Here is a 22317-nt window from a genome sequence, read left to right on the forward strand (position 1 = left end):
TCTTTTAAAAATTTGTATTTAATAATTTCTATTACATAAATTAGGCTGTACTAGGGCCGTTATCGTAATTTATTTTGTTAGATAAGCTCCAGATTTGGCTTCAGCACAGACAAACACATGTGCTATGGGTGAATTTCGTAAGCTAAATTGTTCGTAGTGTATGTGTGTGAATGAGTGTATGGATGTTTCCCAGTGATGGGTTGTGGCATGAAGGGCATCTGCTGCATAAAACATATGATGGATAAGTTGGCGGTTCATTCCACTGTGGCGACCCTCAGATCAACAAATGGACTGAGCCGAAAAGAAAATGAATGAATGAATGAATAATAAAATGTGCACGATTGAATAAATGATACAAAACACATAAGATATATTTCATAAAAAAAAAAAACTGTTTTGATTTGCTGGTCACTTTTATGAAACACACCATTGGTACCAAGCTTTGTGTCACGTTCCAGTTATGTTCACCTTTTGACTTTCTTAATAATTCTGTAAAAATCGAATTAAATTTGAAGGTTGTAAAGATCATCTTTCTCTCTCTTGATTTTTTTTTTCTTTTTTTTTGCTCAGCTGATTTACCGGCTGTTGTTTATGCCACCAGCTGTCTTTGACCTTTTGCCCTTTGGCCTTTCAACCTGCTATCTGTTCTCCAAAACACAAGCTACACAGACCCATGTTGCCCCAAACACACACACACACACACACACACACACACACACACACACACACACACACACACACACGTGCCACCATCAGTTCCTATGTCTTAAAAACAAACATAGACATTTCTATGAACAAAAAATACAAGTGTACATGACAAACTCAATTCATCAGATATAAATTCTGGCCTGGAGAGTTCAACTGAAAAATCACTTTACTACAAATACATTCGCCAAGAAAATGAATATAGTCTTAATCGTTCCAAACATGATTATACTTTTCATTAACGTCACAGTGAGTTATCGTCCTCATTTATGAAACACACATCTGAAACAAATCCCAGAATTCATTATCATCGCATTGATCAGAAACCGATTCATCTCAATAATGGATCGAGTCAGCAAGTTGAGACAAAAAGCGAAGGTTTACAGAGAAAATAATATCTGAATGGTGGAGACAAAGTTCCCAACTGGCCATAATTTGGCCGTTTTGTTTGTTTTGCCTGCCCAGACGAGGCCACTGAGAAGATTAAGAGATTTAGAGCGAGATTATTCTCCGGCCCATCAATGCGCTCCATCAAATAAGCAAATAAAATGGTTTGTAAACAGATGCTTTCAGAGTCAGAACCTTTTAAATCTCTACTCTGCACTGTGACTGTCCTACGATATACAAAACGACATATTAAATCATCCAAACCAAATTGGCATTTCTGTTCGGCGAGATGCGGATCAGTCCTTGAAGGCATATGTTGTCATGCGGGTTCTCGATAAATACAGCTTGAGTGTGTGTCCTTGAAATTTCTCAAGCCAAAGTGACAAGCCAAAAAGCTTATAAGGACAGTCTGACCTACATGGGTGGGTCATTAAAATTTAGAGTAGAGTCCTAATTAACCTCAAATGTGTCTGAGATAGACACCCAAACAGTATCATAAATCATTCTGATTAAGAACGAGAGGGAACAACAGATGATGTCATGAATGTGGAGAGTAGTGTTTGCACACACATATGCATGCATACACACACCCTTCCCCTTGACATCCTCTCCGCCCACACACTCGCCTTGCCACGCGAAGAGGAGCATGTGTGTGCGTGCGATCGTTAATGTGTGTGTGCACGAGCCTAAAATAGAGGCAGGAGGTGCCGCGTAATATAACAGCACGGCCCGGCAACGCCAAGCTCAAATGCAAAGGCGGCTGGATGGTCTTTTGTAATGTATATTAACTTGTGTCGGTGGTTCACCTGACAGGCCATTGTTCTCCTGAACCCGGCAGCCTCCTCCCGCCCTCCAGTCAGTTCTTCCTTTGGAGCAGGTTGTGTGTATTGTGTGTCGGGCCGTTGTCTGTTGGGGTGGAGGGGAGGGATGATGAAGGCTGAGACGCGACCCCTGCGAGTGGGGGTGACCTAAGCAGATGGCAGGGCAGGCTGTCCACTCAGCCAGAATTAATAACGTGTGCCATGTCACATTGTCTGAGAAAACGTTCCCCCTCTCGCCCCACCTCTGCTCATGTCCTCTCTCACTCCGTCTATCTCTCGCTCTCATCGTTCTGTTTCAATGTACTTTACTGGCATGACCAAACCTGCGTCTGGATTGAAAAAAAAAGAAAAAAAAAAAAGCTTTTTTAGCAAGTGCAAATTGTCTAAAAACTAGTCAAAAATGTAATAAATCTAACTAAATAATGTATAATCTAACATACAGTTGTATTTGTGTGTGTGTTTAAAATGTTGTTTCTTTCATTACAGAGTTCAAAATAACACACATTAATGGATTGAATAAAGTATTAGAGGGTTAGTTCACCAAACTTGTGCATCTGGATTACAAAAAAATATATATATATATATATATATATATATATATTTAAAATGTACAGTAACAAAAAGAGCAATTAATGTAAAAACTATTTAAAAAATTGTTTACATTCACCGGCCACTTTATTAGGTACACCTTACAAGTACGGGGTTAGACCCATTTTGCCTTTAAAACTGCCTTAGTCCTTTGTGGCACAGATCTAACAAGGTATTGGAAATATTCCTCAAAGATTTAGCTCCATATTGACACGATAGCATTCCGCAGTTGCTGCAGAGTTGTCGGCTGCACATCCATGATGCGAATCGCCCCTTCCACCACATCCCGTTGGATTGAGTTCTGGCCTCATTTACTCACTCACAACTTGTTCCAAATCAGTTTTTTCTTCTGATGAACACAATACACTCAAAAAATAACTTATTTAATCAAAATAAGCTGACACAACACAATTGTTGAGTCATTATTTTAAAAAACTTAATTGGTTTATGTTCTATCAACTTAAATTTGTAAAAGCCAAGAAGTTAACTTAATTCCTTAATGTTGTCTTTGCACAATTCCATTTTGTGGAACCCAGCATTTTTTACAGTGTAAAAGATATTTTGAAAAATGTTGGAAACTGTTGGCCATTAACCCATGCATAATTTTTATGGATGTGACTACTGGTTTCCAACATTCCTCAAAATGTATTTTTTTGGTTATATAAACTCATAAAGAGGTAAAACGGGGCCTCAGTGGTTAGCACTGTTGCCTCACAGCAAGAAGATCGCTGGTTCAAGTCCTGGCTGGGTCAGTTGGCGTTTCTGTGTGGAGTTTGAATGTTCTCCCAGTGTTGGCGTGGGTTTCCTCTGGGTGCTCCGGTTTCCCCCACAGTCCAAAGTCATGTACTATAGGTGAATTGGGTAGGCTAAATTGTCCGTAGTGTATGAGTGTTTGTGTGAATGTGTGTGTGGATGTTTCCCAGAGAAGGAAGGGCATCTGCTGCGTAAAAACTTGCTGGATAAGTTGGCGGTTCATTCCGCTGTGGCGACCCTGGATCAATAAAGGGAATAAGCCGACAAGAAAATGAATGAATGAATGAATGTAAGTGTGTATGGATGTTTCACAGTACTGGGTTGCAGCTGGAAGAGCATCTGCAGTATTAAATCATTGTGGTTCATTCATTCATTTTCTTTTCGACTTATTCCCTTTATTAATCCATTTATTAATTTATTAAACCTCTAACTTATCCAGCATGTTCTTACGAGGCAAAACATGGGAAACATCCACACACACTCATACTCTACGGACAATTTAGCCTTCCAAACTCACCTGTACCGCATGTGTTTGGACTGTGGGGGAAACCGGAGCACTCGGAGTAAGCCCACACAAACGCAGGGAAAACATGCAAACTCCACACAAAAACGCCAACTGACCCAGCCGGGACTCGATCCAGCGACCTTCTTGCTGTGAGGCGACAGCACTACGTACTGCGTAAAACTGTCTTAAATTTGTATTTAAATGTTTTATTAATCATGTTCCAGTGCTGTTTTATAATCTAATGAGTAGGCATCACACCACTCACAGAGTCACACGAGCAACTGCTCATGGTGACTCTCATGTACCAAAGTGTAACAACTCATTTGGTCAATCTGTTTTCTCTGTTAAGGAAATCAAATTGTGGAATGATTTACCTGTTAGCCTAAAATTAGCAAGTAATATTAATGTTTTTAGTTGTGTACTTAAAAAGGGGTTAAAAACAAAACAGCAGTGTTTGCACAAATACTATCTTATTAGTTTGTTTGATCATGCCACCTTTGCTTTTGCCTTCAGTCATTTTATGTAAGGAATTATGATGTTGTGTGTATGTATTTAGAATGTTTTCATTTTGTCGAGCCTCCTGTGGACAGGTGTTGATAATTAGCAAGTCTGCTAAAACACTTAAACAAATGCATTTGGTTGTCCAGTATAATTGTGATGTCTATGTCATATAAATAAATATATAATTAAATAAAACATGTTCTGGATAAGTCGGTGGTTCATTCTGCTGTGGCGACCTCTGATAAATAAAGCAACTAAGCCAAAGAAAAATGAATGAATGAATGAATGAATGAAGGTTTGGGACCACCTGAAGGTGAGTAAATAGTCATTTTTTTTGTGACCTATCCCTTTAATAAAGCAACAACAATAACATAATAATTATTCCGTTTGGAGCCAACTGCAATATGAAAACAATTAAAAGTAATTTGATGTCTTTCAATTAAAAACTTAAATAAGAACTGCGCATCCAACTGTATTATTAAAGAAAACAAAGCAGCCAATAATGTTATCAATATTTTCTTTTGACAAATGTGACTGCAGTATCTTTCATTAGCATTTTCATTTTTTAGAAATAGCACAACATAACAATAGTTTGATAGTTTCAGTACAAATTTGATGAAAGGTTTTGATTAACTTCAATCGTTGACTGCTGTATAGATGCTCACAAAATGTACTTATCCCTTCTCCAGCACAAGTTTGGCCAGATAAGAAACCTGTCACCACTGGCTTGCTTAGTTTGAGACCTGTTGAGCAGCGCATCAATGGTTTTGCTCTTCTGTGTTTTCAGCAGTGAAAATTAAACCACACTGAACTGAACTAAACCGAACTTCAACTCTGAAAACTGGACTGACAGTTTTAATTTGCTGCTTTGACACAATCTACATTGTAAACGAGCTACAGAAATGAACACGAATTGAATTGAATCCTGTCATCTATGTTGGTTGTTCCTCTGTGTCCCCCTTCTTCCTCTCCATCTCTCAGGATGAGGAGTGTTTTCATACTTACTGCAGTCATTTCCGGAGCCTCTAGTAGGATGAGCAGAGCTTTAGGCAGAATGCTTATAGACAGAATCAGTGATATCATTATCACTAAAGCGCTTCCTGTCCAACAGCAGGGTCAAGGTCTTCTATGTGCTATATGTGCCATGTGTGCGTTTTTTTCTGAGGGGAAAAAAAAAAACACAGCAATATATTGCGGGTGTGAATGCATGGCACGTCAAGTGTGGAAGGCAAGCAAATTGCAGGAGAATGTGGTAAACTAAATGTAGGTCTTGCTATAACTGAGATGTCAGTTTTATATGCGTTTCAAGGAGGGAGATCTGGGTCAAGGTTTTGACAAGTCTTGTTCTCCACCCCACCTCCTACATGAGGAAAATCTGCTGCTGTCAACAATTTCAGGCTGCCTTTGCAAACTCTCTCACTCTCGAAACAATGAAGACTAAAGAAAAAAGCTGTTGTAAAGCAAAAGAAAGAGAGAGAGAGATTCTTTATTATCTACAAAATTGGTTTTGTGACTAACAGCTTACGAAAAATGAGAGGATTCTTTAAAGGTTCTCTACTATTTAGAACCACTTCATCTTAAAGAATTTGATGATCTCTTGTGTTAGAGTTTAGGGGTCTTTTTCCCCCCAGCCTTTTTTAATGAGTTCATATCAAAACACCTCAGACTTAAAAAAGAAAAACTCTGTATTAAAATATTTCGACATGATTTAGGTAGTTAAACAACTTGAATTTTCTGGGTTTGCTAATTTATCTTAACATGGTAAGTTTTCACTGTCTCAACTTCACTCAAAAAATGACGTTTGCTGTTTGTTCAAACTAAAATGAGCTGAATCAACAAACTTTTTGAGGATTTTTTGGGGACTTAATTGTAACTTAATTGTTTTATGTTAAATCCGCATAAATTTGTCAAAACTAATGTGTGAACTTTATTCTTTTATGTTGTCCCAACACAAGTCAATTGTGTGGAACTCAACATTTCTTAGTGTAGTCTGTAAATTGATGTAACTAGTATGAGTGTTTCTTGCCTCGACTTAAAAAAAACATAAGTTGAATTGAATTTGTCCAAACAATTCCTTTGTAAGTTTAACATGCTCTGCGCTGGAGCTTTGAGTTGGTCAATGGTAGGGTCTATTTTAGTTTCTCAAAACAACAACGCACCAACAATAAGCCTTAAATTACCTCCTTTTTTAGACTGGCACACCCATGAGTCCACAAGGGTGCTCCGGTATCCCAGTCCAAACACATGCGCTATAAGTGAATTGAAAAAGCTAAATTGGCCGTAGTGTATGTGTGTGAATGCAAGAGTGTATTGGTGTTTCCCAGTAATGGGTTTTAGCTGGGAGAGCATTTGCTGCGTAAAACATATGCTGGATAAGTTGGTGGTGCGGCGACCCCTGATGAATAAAGGGAATAAGCCGAAGGAAATTTAATAAATGAATAATTCTTCAGAAGACTCTAAATCCCAACATGAATGTTTTAATGAATCAGAATTTTGGTTTGAGAGACTATCAATGAAGGAACATAAATCTCTCGGACTGGATTTAAAGATAGCAGTCTGCATAAAATCAAAATGTATTCTTTTTATTCATATCGACGTTACCTGACAAGTCGTCATCAATCCCAGTTGTAAGAGCAACAAATAATAACTTGACTTCTAGTTGATCAATCATTACAAATACTGCAGAACCTAATGGAACTCACATGGAGCCAAGATTCTTACAAAAATCAGTCAAGTTTAGTGAAGAAAAAATAATGGTTTGGGTTACATTCAGTATAGGGGTGTGCAAGAGATCTGCAGAGTTGATTCCAACATTGAGTAATCAAGACATTTGTGCTGCCCATTACATTACAAACCAAAGTAGAGGGCAAACTCTTTAGCAGGATAGCGCTCCTTATCATACTTTAGCCTCCACATTAAAGTTCCTGAAAGCAAAGAAGGTCAAGGTGCTCCAGGATTGGCCAGCCCAGTCACCAGAGATGAAGATTATTAAAAAAAAGTAAAAAAAGATGAATCCAAAGAATCTTGATTAATTCTTTTTCCACTACACCAAGACTTTATATTCTATGCTGGACATTATTTCTGTTCAGTGACAAGACTTTTGTCTAAGCAAAGTCAGATCTTTCTGTCCTAATGAAATCATTCAAAATCAAGGCATGATCATATTTTATTTTGGTGAAATAAGTGTAATCTAGAGGCTTTTGCCTTTCATATAAGTTTCTGATACGAAATGATCAGCTATAAGTCCATTAATTATTTGTTGTTCCCAAAATTTGAATAGGCGACAAGACTTTTGTCAGGCAATACTGCTTGTTATAAACAATCTGTGCACTTTAATCAAATACCATAACCTTCCCTACTACCTCGAAACATCTTTACTTCACTTCTGGTCACATGCAATGTCTTTAGGGCTGGGCTATAAGGACGCGTCTCTGTCATTTCTGCCCTCCTTTTAATCATTCATCAATCTTCTTACATTTTGTTACCAACACCCATCTTCCAACAATTTATACGACTCCCAAACTACAAAATCTTGCAACACCCTACTTTTGTTTCTCATTTTTTCAGTTGGCCTACATCACTATATGGGGGGAAAAACAAGATAATCTTAACCTACCGACTTTAATTCTTGTTCAGATCAACCTTTGTGTGTTTGAAACAACATGAGGATGAGTAAATAAAAAGAAAAAGCTTGATCATATATCATGAGAGGCTTTCAGTTGGCATTGTTTTAACGGACACATTTTTAGCATTGCCTTGCAGACTAACTTTGGACGCCAAATCCAGACACTTGCACTGTAAATAACACAGAGCTTTTTAACGCATACTTTCCCTTTTAAAAAGATAGATGGGGCTTCATGAGAGGGATAATAACTGAGTGCGTAGTTTTAATGAAGTATCATAAATGCTGGGTTTCATCTCCATGTAGCCTCTGTGATTATGCAGTCGCTGTGCTGTTAAAGGCATTAGTGTGCTTCACAGCTTGATACGACACTGGTCTTGTTGCACAATTAAACAGACGACAAGAGGCCAGTGTGAGCCTGTTTTAATTACTGCAACACAACAGAATCCGCACTTATATGTTCACGCTTGATTGTTAGTTCTGTGCAAATAAAGGGCGATTCGAGATGTCTGTTCAGGCTTTAACAAGACGCAACAGCAGGCCAGCTCTGATACATCGATCAACTCGATGGCTTGTATTACTCATCTAACTGACACGGTAACCATGCAAATACACAGATTTGAGCTGCGCTGACCACAATACTGCATATTAAGCCCTGATGTTCCAACCGCATCCTGATGACAAACACAATTCCATTCACAGTGGTTTTCAGAAATAAATAAATGATATTGAAAACATCTAAACGCTAGGCTGTGTTATTGCTGCAAATGTATTTTCTAGAGCATGACGTTACCCGGAGTTAACATTAATGCGCAAGTTGCCACATGTTTGCATTCAGTTTCTTCATGATTCTCTGAATTATAAATTACGTTATTAGCTCAGAGTTTTAAAGAAATTGCATGGCCTGCAAAATGATTTGAGTCAGCTCAACGACTTCAACATGGACAAGGGGTGTCCAATGCTTATCCTGGAGAAACATCCTGCAGAGTTTAGCTTCAAACAAAGGTTAGTCAGTCTGAAGGATTTGATAAACCCCAAGCACAGTGGCCATGGACATGCTGGATTTCCCTCATATAGATTAAATCTGCACTGACTTTTTGGTGTGAATAATGGCTCATTTCCACTGACTGGTACAGTACGGTATAATATGGGTCGGTATGGGTCATCTTTAAGAGGCTTGCATTTCCATTGCCAAGAGGGTACCAAGGATACCTTTTTGGTGGGTGTGGTGTACGACAGAAAGTTTCTGTCGACGTCATTCTCGCTCAAGGAAATGTCAAAGTAAAGCTGTATGGGTCGTTCACATATCATATGAGAAGCCTTTCTCAGAAAACTGATGCTTTATACACAAAATACTTGTGTATAAATGTTCATCACTAACTTTTTGATAATCAGGATTTAATTATAACTGCAGATCAATGATAGAGCGAAATAGCTTACTGTAAATAAACTATATAACTAATAACTATTGTAAATAAATAAATGCAACATATATGAACACATACAGCCCTTTACAGTCTCCGATATGTTACCAAAAAAACTATACACACATTATTTACCAGTCTTCACCAGCACATGTAACATCTGTTAGAAACTAATTCTGTCATTCCGAGTTTAATAGTCTAAAAAGTGATGATGATAATAGTTATACATGGCAGTTTGTTCATGGTTTAGGTTGCTCCTTTGTTTTTATGGATTCTCCTTTTCTTTATTGAGCGTCAGTCTTGCATTTGTCCATTTCTAAAAAGATTGGATGTCAGAAATAATTCAATAGACAAGTGCACGTTATTATCATCAGCTCAAGAAGTTCCTTATTTCAAATAGACGTGCAGCAAAACCACTCGTGCTTTAGACAGCCTCGTAAACAACTACGGGGCACAGGGTTCTTCTGCTCTTTTTCTAGGCTTTGTGGCTGTTTATCAAGACAGCGACAAGGTTTGATTGAACTCCGGTCGACCATGACTCGCTATTATATGTCTATGGTATTACGTTTTTTTATTGTGTTTTTAAAAATAGCAGTTCCTTTATTTTCGTTCTCCTGGCCATTTTTATTCTCCTCTCCGTTCTTTCTCTAAACCAATAGTGTTTAGTTGCATGTCTTGCTCCACCTTTTGGTACCCTTCCAAAAAGGTACCTAAAAAAATTTACGGTACGCTTTTAGGTACCTTTTGAAAATGGCTTTAAAAGCGTATCGTACCGTACCACTCAGTGCAAACAGACCATATGTACTTTCAGAATTTTTTATTGCAATATTAACCCTCCTGTTGTCTTAAAATTATGTATATGCCATTCACTCTTCAGGTAAAACATGACCTGCCTTCACTAAACCTCTAAAAATCTATTTTACATGAAAAAACTTCATTACAAAATCTATGATGGTTAGGTTTTTCATCATCAGTGTGGAGTATTTCATTGATTTTTAATCAGTGAGTAAAACTAATTTTTTGACTTAAGTGAAGGGAATGTTTTTTAATGCTTTTGTGTTAAAATATGTCTAATAGACGTCTAAACATAGTTCTCTTTGATTAAACAAGGTGAAATTTGGGCTGTCGGTGAAAATCTAATAGATGTCTAAGAATAGGCCAAAACTAATCATTCATACATTTTTGTCAGCTTTTCCGCGGTTGGGTCACTGGGGCAGCAGTCTTAGGAGAGAACTCCAGACTTCCCTCTCCCCAGACACTTCCTCCAGCTCTTCCGGGGGGATCAGGAGGGCTTTCCAGGCCAGCCGAGAGACATAGTCCCACCAGTGTGTCCTGGGTCTTCCTCAAGGACTTCTCGGGACATGCCTGGAACACCTCCCATGGTAGGCATCCACGAGGCACCCGAAACTGATGCCCGAGCCACCTCAGCTGACTTCTCTCAATGTGGAGGAGCAGCGGCTCTACTCCGAGCTCCTCCCGAGTTCCTCACCCTATTTATAAGGCTGCGCCCTGCCACCTTGCGAAGGAAACTCCTTTTGGCTGCTCGTGACAAAATCTCAGATACAAGCGGCCAAAACTATAGTTGTCAAAAAGACAGAAATTAATGACTACATATATAAAGTCTGTCTAATCTGTTTATTTAATCTGTCTATTCTTTTTGGCTATTCTTAGATGTCTATTAGATTTTACCTGACAGCCCAAGTTTAGCCTTGCTTTAGCCAAGCTGTCTATGTTTAGATGTCTATTAGACATCTATTAGGCACAAAATTGTTTTCTGGGTACTTGCATAAGTGTAAAAATAAATTCATTAAGTATAGTATTCAGACGATATTTACAAAAGTTAAAGCAACATAATTTGTGTGTGTGTTTGGGGTCTGTGAGTTAAAGTGTGTGTAACGGAGGCCAGCTAGTAAGTGCTGTGCAGGTAAACCTCAGTCCTCTGATCTCTAAACGTGCTCTAGTGACAGACGCAAGAGGTCATGGTCTTTAGCCTCCTTGATAAAGCAACCAACTCTCATGCAGAAGGGCGCCGGTTCAATATCAGCTCGGAGCGGGTTGGGTGATGTAGGACGAGTATTTTTTTGTGGTTTAAAAATGTTTTTTTAACTAGCGGGCTAAAATTGACGCAAAGTACAACTGTTGTACCCTAAATGTGTACCGCCTTCATGAGAAAAAAAAATCATGTTTTCTAGTGTTGGGCTTTTTATTAAAAATCATTTAAAGTTTGGGACAAGAGCAGAACATATTACAATTTTGTGTTTGAGGTTTCAAGGCTAAATTTGACCTACCTGGTAGCCAATCTTTATTGATTGCACATTACACCAATAAGAGCAGGGTGCGAAGATTTGATTATGAGAGTAATACAACAGTTTTGCTTAAAATATTCAATGCACAACATTACGGGTGACACATGAGAGTTAAAACGAGCACAAATTGCTGGTGCATCGGTGACCAAGACAGTAAGTCTTTGTGATGTATCTAGAGCCACGGTATCCAGAGTAATGCCAGCAAACCACCAAGAACAATATAACCACATCCAACAGGAGTAACTGTGGATGCAAAAGGGAAGCTGTCTGAAAGGGATGTCCTGGTGCTAACCCGGATTGTATCCAAAAAACATGAAACTACAGCTGCTCAACTCACTGCAGAATTAAATTTGCAGCTCAACTCTTATATTTCCACCAAAACTGTTTATCAGGAGATCCACAGGTTCAATATATATGGCCAGGCAGGTATAGCCAAACCGTTGCTCACTTATTCCAATGTCAAACATCAGGTTCAATGGTGCCAGCAGCAAAAATCTTGGGCTGTGGACAATGCAAAACATGTATTGTTTTCTGATGAGTCCAGCTTCACTGTCTTTCCTACATCTGTGAGAGTTATGGTGTGGAGAAGCCCCAAACATTCGTACCACCCACGCTGTTGCTTGCCCGGAGTGAAGCATAGGGGTGGATCAATGATGGTTTGGTCTGCAATAGTAGGGCATTTCCTAGGCCCAATAATTGTGCTAGATGGACGTGTCACTGCCAAGGACTACCATCTGGAAGGCCATATGCACCCAATGGTTCAAACATTATATCCTGAAGTCTTGTATGGGGATAATAAAACTTTAATACACTCAGCAAAACTGGTGAAAGAGTGATTTGATGGACATGAAAATTAAGTTAAACATATCTCATGGCCTGCACAATCACCAGATCTAAATATTATTGAGCCACTTTGGGGTGTTGTGGAGGAGAGAACCAGGAAACGTTTCCTCCACCAGCATGATGCATTGGCCAGGCCACTATTTTGCAAGAAGAATATCTCAAAATCAGAACTTCTATCTGTAATTCCCAACATGAATTGATGCAATAATGGCTGCAAAAGGAGGCCCTACATCATACTAATAAATTATTGTGGTCTAAAACCAGGAGTGTCAGTTTAATTGTCCAACCCCTATATATATTCTATTGTAAACTAAACTATTCCTATAAACTATAATACTTATAGTACTTATAGTATAGTATTATAATACTGTATTTTAATATAAAACTTGTAAACTTCATTACATGAACTGGAAACATATTATTTGTTGTTATTTTGATAACTTTGGTTGTCTTCGTTTGCATTGGATAAAAGGTTCTGGAAAAGCTCTTGGAACATCCCAAAGTGGCTCAACAATGTTTAAATCTGGTGAATGTGCAAGCCATGAGAGATGTTTAACTTCACTTTTTTGTTCATCAAACCACTCTGTCACCAGTCTTGCTGTATGTATTGGTGCATTACCATACTAATACATGCAAAGGATACAATGTCAACATATTTTGCAGTGAACTTCTGGCAACCACTGCTGGCATTTCTTTTAACAGGGACATTTTATAAATAATAGCCAGTCAGCTAAGTAGTGTCTTTTTTGTGCTTATACTGTTTTACAGATTCCCTTTTTAAATCAAATACTGCATGTGAAGTTGCACTTTTCCCTTGTGTCTCTCCCATTTGCCACATTATTTCATAGGTTATATCTTGCTCCATCTCTCAGCTTCTCTGATTTGTGCATCAGCTCAAGGCTAAGGCTGAATTTAGAGATACAGTGTTTAGTCTTTAACTTTCATCAGCTGTTTTCCTCGCACTGTAAAATATATTTTTGCAACACCGACATTCTTTTACCCTTTCAAAATAAAAGTCGGAAACCAGACTCTTGTAGTTATGGTATTAATACCTGTTAGTTCATTAATTATTTTTTGGTTCATGAGACATTTTGAAATGTCAAGCACCCATCAAATAGGATAATGATTTGTGTGTGTGAAATTCTCCTCAGATGCCGTCATCTTAGCTCACGTACTCCCACTAAAAGCGGTAATATTGCAAATTTACGTTCATTGATGTGCACCCAGGGACAACGCTGAAAGCCCAGAGCTTTTGACTCATCTTTACATTTCACTTGAGACTCACTAAACTGTTTTTAAGCTGTTCTCAGTCCTACTAGAATGAATTTTCCATTCGGTGTTCACATTAGAAAGAGAAGTGCTGATTTGGTCCATGTCTATGTGAAGCCAGTGATCATCTTTTAAAGATGACTCTTTATTAGTTAGTCTGCCTTTTTCTTTAATAGAGTTTATGAATAGGCGTATGAATTTGTTTGTATATAAACACACTCATACAGCTGACTGCTTGAACTACAGGTCAGTCCAGCCCAGTGAAATGTCAGTGGTGTCTTGTGATGCCTGCTGGCGTTCATTATCAGATACAGAAATATTATCTGATACCCATACACAGCACACTCTTGAAACGGTGACGATTTAAATCATGGGGTGTGTGTGTGTGTGTGTGTGTTTGGGCGGGTGGTTGTCAGTGTGGGTGTTTTTGGAGAAGTGAATTCACCAGATAGCAAGAAATGTAACTTATTTTATGCAAATGATGTACCTTCGCACTTGTATATTTTGGTACTTCAAGAGTGTGTTTACTCAACAATAAGCTTATCCTTTGCATTTTTGGTTTCTCTATGTACAGATGTGCCAATTCATGATCAATTTACTGAAATGACTATGACATTTACTAAATTACATTTGTGAGCTAGTGTTGCCACATCTGTGGTTTTCCTGGAGAGCTGGACTACTTTTACATTATTTTTTATTCCGCAGGATCAACCAAGAAGAAACAAACACAGGAGACCTCCATCCCAACCATGTCTGCTGTCTGTAGTTATTCTGTTGGTTGTCAGTATATATGGCAATAGTCTGTACTTGTTTATATTATGTATGAATTATATAATAAATATTTCAAGAGTTCACACTTAGCTGATGATTAATTATAAAAGCTTGTTTGGCATGCTGTCCCGGGAGAGAGCCCTGAGCTCATGAGATCCTCGAGCCCAGGGCTCCCTCCCGTTGCAAGGCGGAAGGGGAGTTTGAGCTCAGGTAGATCTTGAGAACTCCCCTGCTGTAGCAAGTGAATGCTCTTAAAATTAATTACTAACTAAGCGTATCTATGTTGACAATTTGGATTGTTCAATTGACTTAATAGCATGTTTTTAGGTGGTGGGAGGAAACCGGGGAACCCGGGGGAAACCCACGTGAGCACGGGGAGAAGTGCAAACTCCACACAGAAATGTCTGCTAGTTTTGGTAAAGCCAGGAACCAGAGACATTCTTGCTGTGAGGCGACAGCTAGGCACTGGGCCACCGTGTCACCCGTCTAAGAAGGAGGAGTAGGGGAGGAAGGGGGGACTCTTCAAAACGAAGATAGCAATGGAATAAACCCCAGGGTATTTATAGTAATTTAGGAGTCATCTGATTGGATCGTAGTGAATTAGATAATGCGGGTCAGCTGCTAGCAATCATAAGCACGTGATCCTCTCGAAATTTGTTTATACATAAACTTCACATATACCGTATGCTGCACTGTGTTGACACAATGCCCAATTGGTACTAATGGCTCCGAAGTGTGGCAAGAAAGAATCCCCCAGACCATTACACCACCACAAGCCTGAACCGTTCATACAAGGCAAAATGGATCCACGCTTTCATGCCAAATTCTGTCCCTAAATTCTGAATGGCGCAGCAGAAATTCAGCCTCATGAACCAGGCAACGTTTATCCAATCTTCTATTGTCTAATTTTGGTGAGCCTGTGTGAATTGTAGCCTCAGTTTCCCATTCTCAGCAGACAAAAGGGGCACCCAATGTGGTCTTCTGCTGCTGTAGCCCATCCGCCTCAAGTTGGACGTGTTGTGTGTTCAGAGAGGCTCTTCGGCAGACCTTGGTTGTACTGTTTTACTATTGACTATACGAGTTACTATTTTCTCTTTTTTAGACCATTCTCTGTAAACTCTAGAGATAGTTGTGCGTGAAAATCCCAGTAGATCAGCAGTTTCTGAAATACTCAGACCAGCCCGTCTGGCACCAACAACCATGCCACGTTCAAAGTAACTTAAATCCCCTTTCTTCCCTATTCTGATGCTCGCGTTGAACTGCAGCAGATCGTCTTGACCATGTCTTCTTGCTTAAATGCATTAAGTTGCTGCCATGTGACTGGCTGATTAGAATTTAATATTGGCAGGAACTGGAACACGCTTCCGTATACACTGATCTTTGTAGAACATCGTAAACATGCTCAATGGGTAACGTCTCTGTTGAGGCACTCTGACGGTGTTTAAAATCCCAAAGCACTCTTTTTCTTGACATTGTGACACTTCATCATGGTGTGTGTTTGTGTGTGTGCGTGCGTGTGTGTCTGTGTTTGGAGTAGTCAGTGCAAAAGAAAGCAAAATATAACTTAATTAAATCAAATCTTTCTGCATTATGAATATGACTCTCCACATAACCACACTGGAAAGGCTGGATTTATTTGTCCTATAAAGTTTTTCTCTCATTAATCACAGTTCAGAGGGCTGTTTCCTCTGTGATGGGTATTTTTGCTAAATGAATATCTAAAATCTGTAAGGCCCAGGCCTTAATCCACACACTATACAGGTCTGTGGTTAAAAGGTATCATCTGGTTGCGCTGGAGTGCGACTTGCCTTTGGAGACCAGTCTTTCTCTTGGCAAAATGCACAGGCAGTCATCAACACTGGATTTACGTGCGGCACACTTGTGGTTTAGTCGTGATTGCTTGAATTGGCGGCACATGCTGCTTCATTGAGCTCCTGAGATGGGTCTCTTTCATTGAAAATAACCACTTGGGACCTGCAAGACAGATGAGGGAACAATACTGGAAGGAGTGGAAAAGAGAAGGCAGAAAGTCATTTTGCACAAAATAAAAGGAACTAACACCCATAGAGTGATAAAAGAAAAATAAAACGCACACATACACACACTATATATGTATATATATATACAGTTGCTGTATACTGCTTGTTTATTTTTTCCCCAATTTCTGTTTAACGGAGAGATTTTTTTCAGCACATTTCTAAACATATTAGTTTTAATAACTCATTTCTAAAAACTGATTTATTTTATCTTTGCCATGATGACAGTAAATAATATTTTACTAGATCTTTTTCAAGACACTTTTATACAACTTAAAGTGACATTTAAAAGCTTAACTGGGTTAATTAGGTTAACTAGGTAGGTTAGGGTATTTAGGCATTGTATAACGATGGTTTGTTCTGCAGATTATCAAGAAAAAATATAGCTTAAAGGGGCAAATAATTTTGTCCCTAAATGGTGTTTAAAAAATTAAAAACTGCTTTTATTCTAGCCGAAATAAAAGAAATAAGACTTTTTTCCAGAAGAAAAAATATTATCAGACATACTGTGAAAATTTATTTGCTCTGTTAAACATCCTTTGGAATATATTTTAAAAAGAAGAAAAAAAATCTAAGGGGGCTAATAATTCTGACTTCAACTGTAGATAACATCACCGTAGTCCAGTGCATCAGCCATATATATATATATATATATATATATATATATATATATATATATATATATATATATATATATATATATATATATATATATATATATATATATATGTGATACTGTCATGCTGTTATCATTGTGCAGGGCAAACACATTAAACTGAATGATGTTTTAACCGCAATAAAAGCAATAGTTTTAACTTAGGGCAAACTTTGGCAAAGTCTCAAACACTTTTCCAACAAACTCTTAGAGGCAAGCTGGACAACCTACGGTGTGTACAGAAACAGGAAAGAGTTATGGGGATTCCTAAAGGAAACGTTAAATCATATTTGTGTGTATCCATAAAACATGTTATTAGTTTTATAACACTTTGGGGTCAAAGTTTAAAGCCAATAGTTAAACTTGGAAACACTCATAATTTCACATATCTCCAGGCTTTTAGTACAGTGGTTGTGAGGCACACTTGCACTTCTGCAGTCATTTACTGGTTTCATCTGTAAAGGATTTAAAAAACTTTACAGTTTTTATAAAACTCTAAGAGTAACTGGAGGTTACTTTCTCAGATCGTTAAAAAAGACGCAGGAAAGGAATGGAAAAAGGGCTTTGGTGCACGAGGCTTCCTCCCCCGAATGCTTTGGCTGAAGGCTCGTTGCCAGATTGTATTTAAACCTGTTTTTTTTCCTTTTTTAAATCCCCAATCACTGTCTCTCTGAGACCTATCCGTCCTAGTACTCGTGTCACTCTTTTCCACTATCTTGCTTCTCACATTTTCTTCCTTTATTACGCTCCTTTTCCTTTCACTCTTCCTTCATTCTTGTGTCAAACAGATTATAAAGCGCAAATAAAAATCAATAATACATCTGAAGGATTGGAAAAGCGTGGATTAATGTCAGTTTGAGGTCAGGTGTGAGATTCTTGAGTCGGAAGAGTAAGACTGCTATTTAATATTCCTGAACAGTGCGCTCTTCTCACAGCCATGCAGCACAGAGGGTATCAGATGAGCTGTCAAGTGCATTTCGAGATCATGAAATAATCAGGAGGAATTCAGAACCTAGCTTACAAAAAACAGGAGTATACAAGAGAGATATTGGAAAAACAGTGTTTAAAAGGATCAGTTTACTCAAATTTATATTGTCAGCCTCATGTTGTTTCTCTATTTTCTGTGGAACATGAAAGAGATGTTTAGTAGAAAGCCTGTTCATCTCTCTCTTTTCTGTAAAAATAAAATAAAATAAAAGTGGATAAAACAAAAACAATAAATAAATAAATCCAATCCAAATAATGCACGTATACTAGTAAAATTTTTAAGGAATTTTTGGAATGTATCAGTCTGTTTGAGCATCAGTCTGCTCAAATGAGTTAGGTTCAGCAGTGGATTAAGGGGGTAAACATTTATGCATAAAAATTATTATTTATTTTTTTAATAATATGACATTTTGTTATGGCATTTTGTTGAACCAGTGGCATTGTGGTTTAAGGGAAAGTTCACCTAAAACTGTACACTTCACCTTTATTCCTTCTGGAGTTTCTTTCTGTTGAACACAAGATATTTTGAAGAACCTGGAAAACACCATTGACTTCCATAGTATTTGTTTTCCTACTATAGAAGTCAAAAACTTTTTCAGCTTCTTTAAAATAAGCTGGCTGATGCAACATTTATGTCAACACTGGGCTAATATTTCCCAAATGATGCTTAACAGAGCAAGGAAATTTTCACAGCATGTCTGATACAATTTTTTTCTTCTGGAGAAAGTCTAATTTGTTTTATTTCGGCTAGAATAAAAGCAGTTTTTAATTTTTTAAACACTATTTTAATGTCAAAATTATTCGCCCCTTTAAGCTATATATTTTTTGAATAGTCTATAGAACAAACCACTGTTATACAATAACTTGCCTAATTACCCTAACCTGCCTAGTTAACCTAATTAACCTAGTTGAGCCTTTAAATGTCACTTTAAGCTGTATAGAAGTGTCTTGAAAAATATCTAGTAAAATATTATTTACTGTCATTATGGCAAAGATAAAAAAATCTGTTATTAGTAATGAGTTATTAAAAATGTTATGTTTAGAAATGAGGCTTATAATTCTGACTTCAACTGCATGCATGCTTCGTCTCAGAGTCTGCATGCATTTGACACTGTTTACTATGGTGCACTAAGATTGATAACAAGTTTTAAATCCCTTACTCATCGTTGTGTGTTGTATACTAGGGTAGGTTGGTCTGCTTTGCATTTGCAGGCTCAATCATTGGCATTCCTTTGTTTACAAAGCTATATTGGGTTTATCCCCATCGTATCGGCAGAACTACATTTGTAAAAAGCCTGTCCTTAGCTATGGCCTTCAGTCACAGAACATTTATTTACTGGCCGTATTGTATGTGTGTGAACAAATGTGTATGGATGTTTCCCAGTGAAGGGTTGCGGCTGGAAGGGGACTAAGCCGAAGTAGAAAATTTATGTAAATGTGTCTTTTCTGTTAAAATAAAGGTTATACAGTAATAATAAAATTATAAGAAGATGAAGACGAAGATGTTCCCATGTGTTCAACAGAAGAAATAAAGCTCAAATAGTTTTTAGGTATTTCCTGACTCAGTGTAACCCCTCCTTCCAAAGATAACAATGGCATCCTTTTTTATGTTAATGCTATATTGATTTACATAGTACAAATTTATACAAGTGTCACCATATTACTGAGAAAAGGCAATGAATCTGAGCCTAAAGCCTTTAAATTATGCATGGAATTTAATTGGATCAACAAATCAACAATCAAAACAACTTATAAAATTGCTGTATTTATTCTATATTTGCATATATGATGCAATGGTACTTTGGCATATTTATACAAGTGTTTATTTATAAGGGATATAAAATAGTGCACTTGTACACATTCAAAGATCTGACATGATTGTCTTCTATAAAAATTGCCACATCAATACTGTCAAACTGTGAATGTCCTTGTGAACTAAAGAAGTGTTTAAAACTGCCATTTTAACAAATACCGTGCATATGCATGAGCAGAATTAAAATACACGTTTCATACCACTTTTGGCTCAGACAGCCTTTCCATATGATAACAATGAGAGCAGACAGCTGGCTCATTCTTTGCACTTACTGTAGCTGTGTCACTATTGATCAGTGCTTATTTAATCTGATTCCCTCAGTTGAACTAATGCCTACAGGTCTTCATGTTTTATTGTGTCATGTATGAAATATTTAAATAATACAGTCTTTTCTTGAACTTCTAGTATATTAAAATGTTCTATTAACAATCTATTCAATTATTTTTTTGCAACATAGGGCGTCACGGTGGCGCAGTGGATAGCACGATCACCTCACCGCTAGAAGGTTGGTGGTTGGGATTTCTGTGTGGAGTTTGCATGTTCTCCCCGTGCTAGCGTGGGTTTCCTCTGGTTGCTCTGGTTTCCCCAACAGTCCAAAAAGACATGTGGTATAGGCAAATTGGGTAATGCAAGAGTATGGAGTTTTAGAGTGTTGGGTTATGGCTGGAAAGGCATCCGCTGTGTAAAACATATACTGGATAAGTTGGCTGTTCATTCCGCTGTGGCAACCCCTGATGAATAAAGTGACCAAGCCGAAGGAAAATGAATGAATGAATCTAACTGTATGCGACAAATCCAGCTATAACTTAACTTAAAGACCTTCTGAGTAAGAAAATGTAGAAATTTAGGGTATTCATAACTGGTAATCTTTCTACCCGTTTTAAATCCCACCAGACACAATTCTAAGGATGTATTACTATTATTTGTTTCTGAAAGCTCTGGACCAGCGCACATTTATGCTTGCATATTTAGAAGTTGTAAGAGGTGGAAATTTGGTAATGTCACAAACAATATAACTCTTATTGTGCAGTTTCCCACCATTATAAACCCTAATTTAACCATAACATCATAAGAGGGTTGTGAAAATTGTGTTACAGGGCTTATGAAATTTGCAAGTTTAAAAGGTAACGGTCACCATTCTGCTAACTATGTCACGATGAAAAGTTATTTACAGAAATAATTGACGTAAGGGATCAGTGGTGTAAAGTAACACATTACAAATACTCCAATTATTGTAATTAAATAGTTTTTTCAGGAATTGTAATTTACTAAGTACATACCCTTGAGTGCATTTTTAGTGCTATATTGGTAATAATACTCCGCTATTTTTCTTCAACCTGCAGTCACTACTTTATTTTTTCTTGTCTATGTGGATTAGAAAAATCAGTCCTGTTATCCCTGCCCAATCAAATTGCACATGTGAGTATTTGACATTATTATGATGTTGGTGTTTGAGGTTGGCTCGATGTTGGACTTTGGTCACTTTCTATCAACCTAAAATTGACCAAATATTAACGTCATTTGACTCCATTATTGAAAATCAAAATAATGTTGGCCATAGAAGTTGGCTAGACATAGAATTTTGGTCATCTGACATAACAACCTAAATCTAACCTAATATTAATATCTTATAATGTGTGCCTGCTGAGCAATAACTAAATGAACTACAGAATGTTACGTTTACACACATTCACAAATTACATGTAAAAGCATCAAGTTTTTACAGCGTACTACTCACTACTCCAGTACTTTTAAAAGGTCTACCTTTTACTCATACCTTATGTAATATTAACAACAGATACATTTACTCTTCTTGCACTACATTTAAGGCAAGTAATGGTACTTTTACTTAAGTATGATTTTTCAGTACTCTCCACCACAGTGAGTAATTGATGACAGAACTGTTCCTCTAACACAGAAGTCAAAACGTGATCTCAGTATTTATATTTGTTTATAATGAACGCGTATTATATCAACGTCCCTTTATTTCTGCAACCCTGCAGTCATTTTAATGGTTTGATAGCAAGCTCCATAAATACACAACTATCTTGTGAGCAAACCTTATCAGACCGGAGCCTGGGAAATCTCAATTTTCCACGTCAAAATAACTTGCCAATTCCGCCCGTGGAGGTTATTTATGAGCGGATAAACAGTGTTTCGGCACTGTAAAACATCCATCCGTGCAGCCTCCGCGCCGATCTCGCGATGACACGAGCCTCGCTCCACGCAGCCGTATGGTGAGAGTTTTCCAGTTGTCGCGAGAGCAGTAGAGTTTCCCACGCCTGTTGTTGTGGTGTCTGCCCTCTTCTTTCAGTCAGCCTGCCCGCCTTC

At 37.8% G+C, this 22317-nt stretch overlaps 1 protein-coding gene and 1 long non-coding RNA gene across 3 annotated transcripts in view; one reads left to right on the forward strand and one right to left on the reverse strand.

Annotated features, from left to right (window-relative positions):
- The window catches only part of stim2b (stromal interaction molecule 2b), an 860843-nt gene that overhangs the window by 477980 nt on the left and 360546 nt on the right, over positions 1 to 22317 (forward strand). The gene's annotated exons all lie outside the window — the stretch shown is intronic.
- On the reverse strand, positions 857 to 22198 carry LOC103911431 (uncharacterized). Its single transcript, XR_001800053.4, has 4 exons — positions 22047 to 22198; positions 16304 to 16469; positions 5266 to 5420; positions 857 to 2242 (listed from the first exon to the last, which is right to left on the reverse strand). It is a non-coding gene; the product is annotated as an uncharacterized lncRNA (long non-coding RNA).

The sequence above is a fragment of the Danio rerio genome, chromosome 7 (genome assembly GCF_049306965.1).
Source record: "Danio rerio strain Tuebingen ecotype United States chromosome 7, GRCz12tu, whole genome shotgun sequence".
Classification (NCBI taxonomy): Eukaryota; Metazoa; Chordata; class Actinopteri; order Cypriniformes; family Danionidae; genus Danio; species Danio rerio.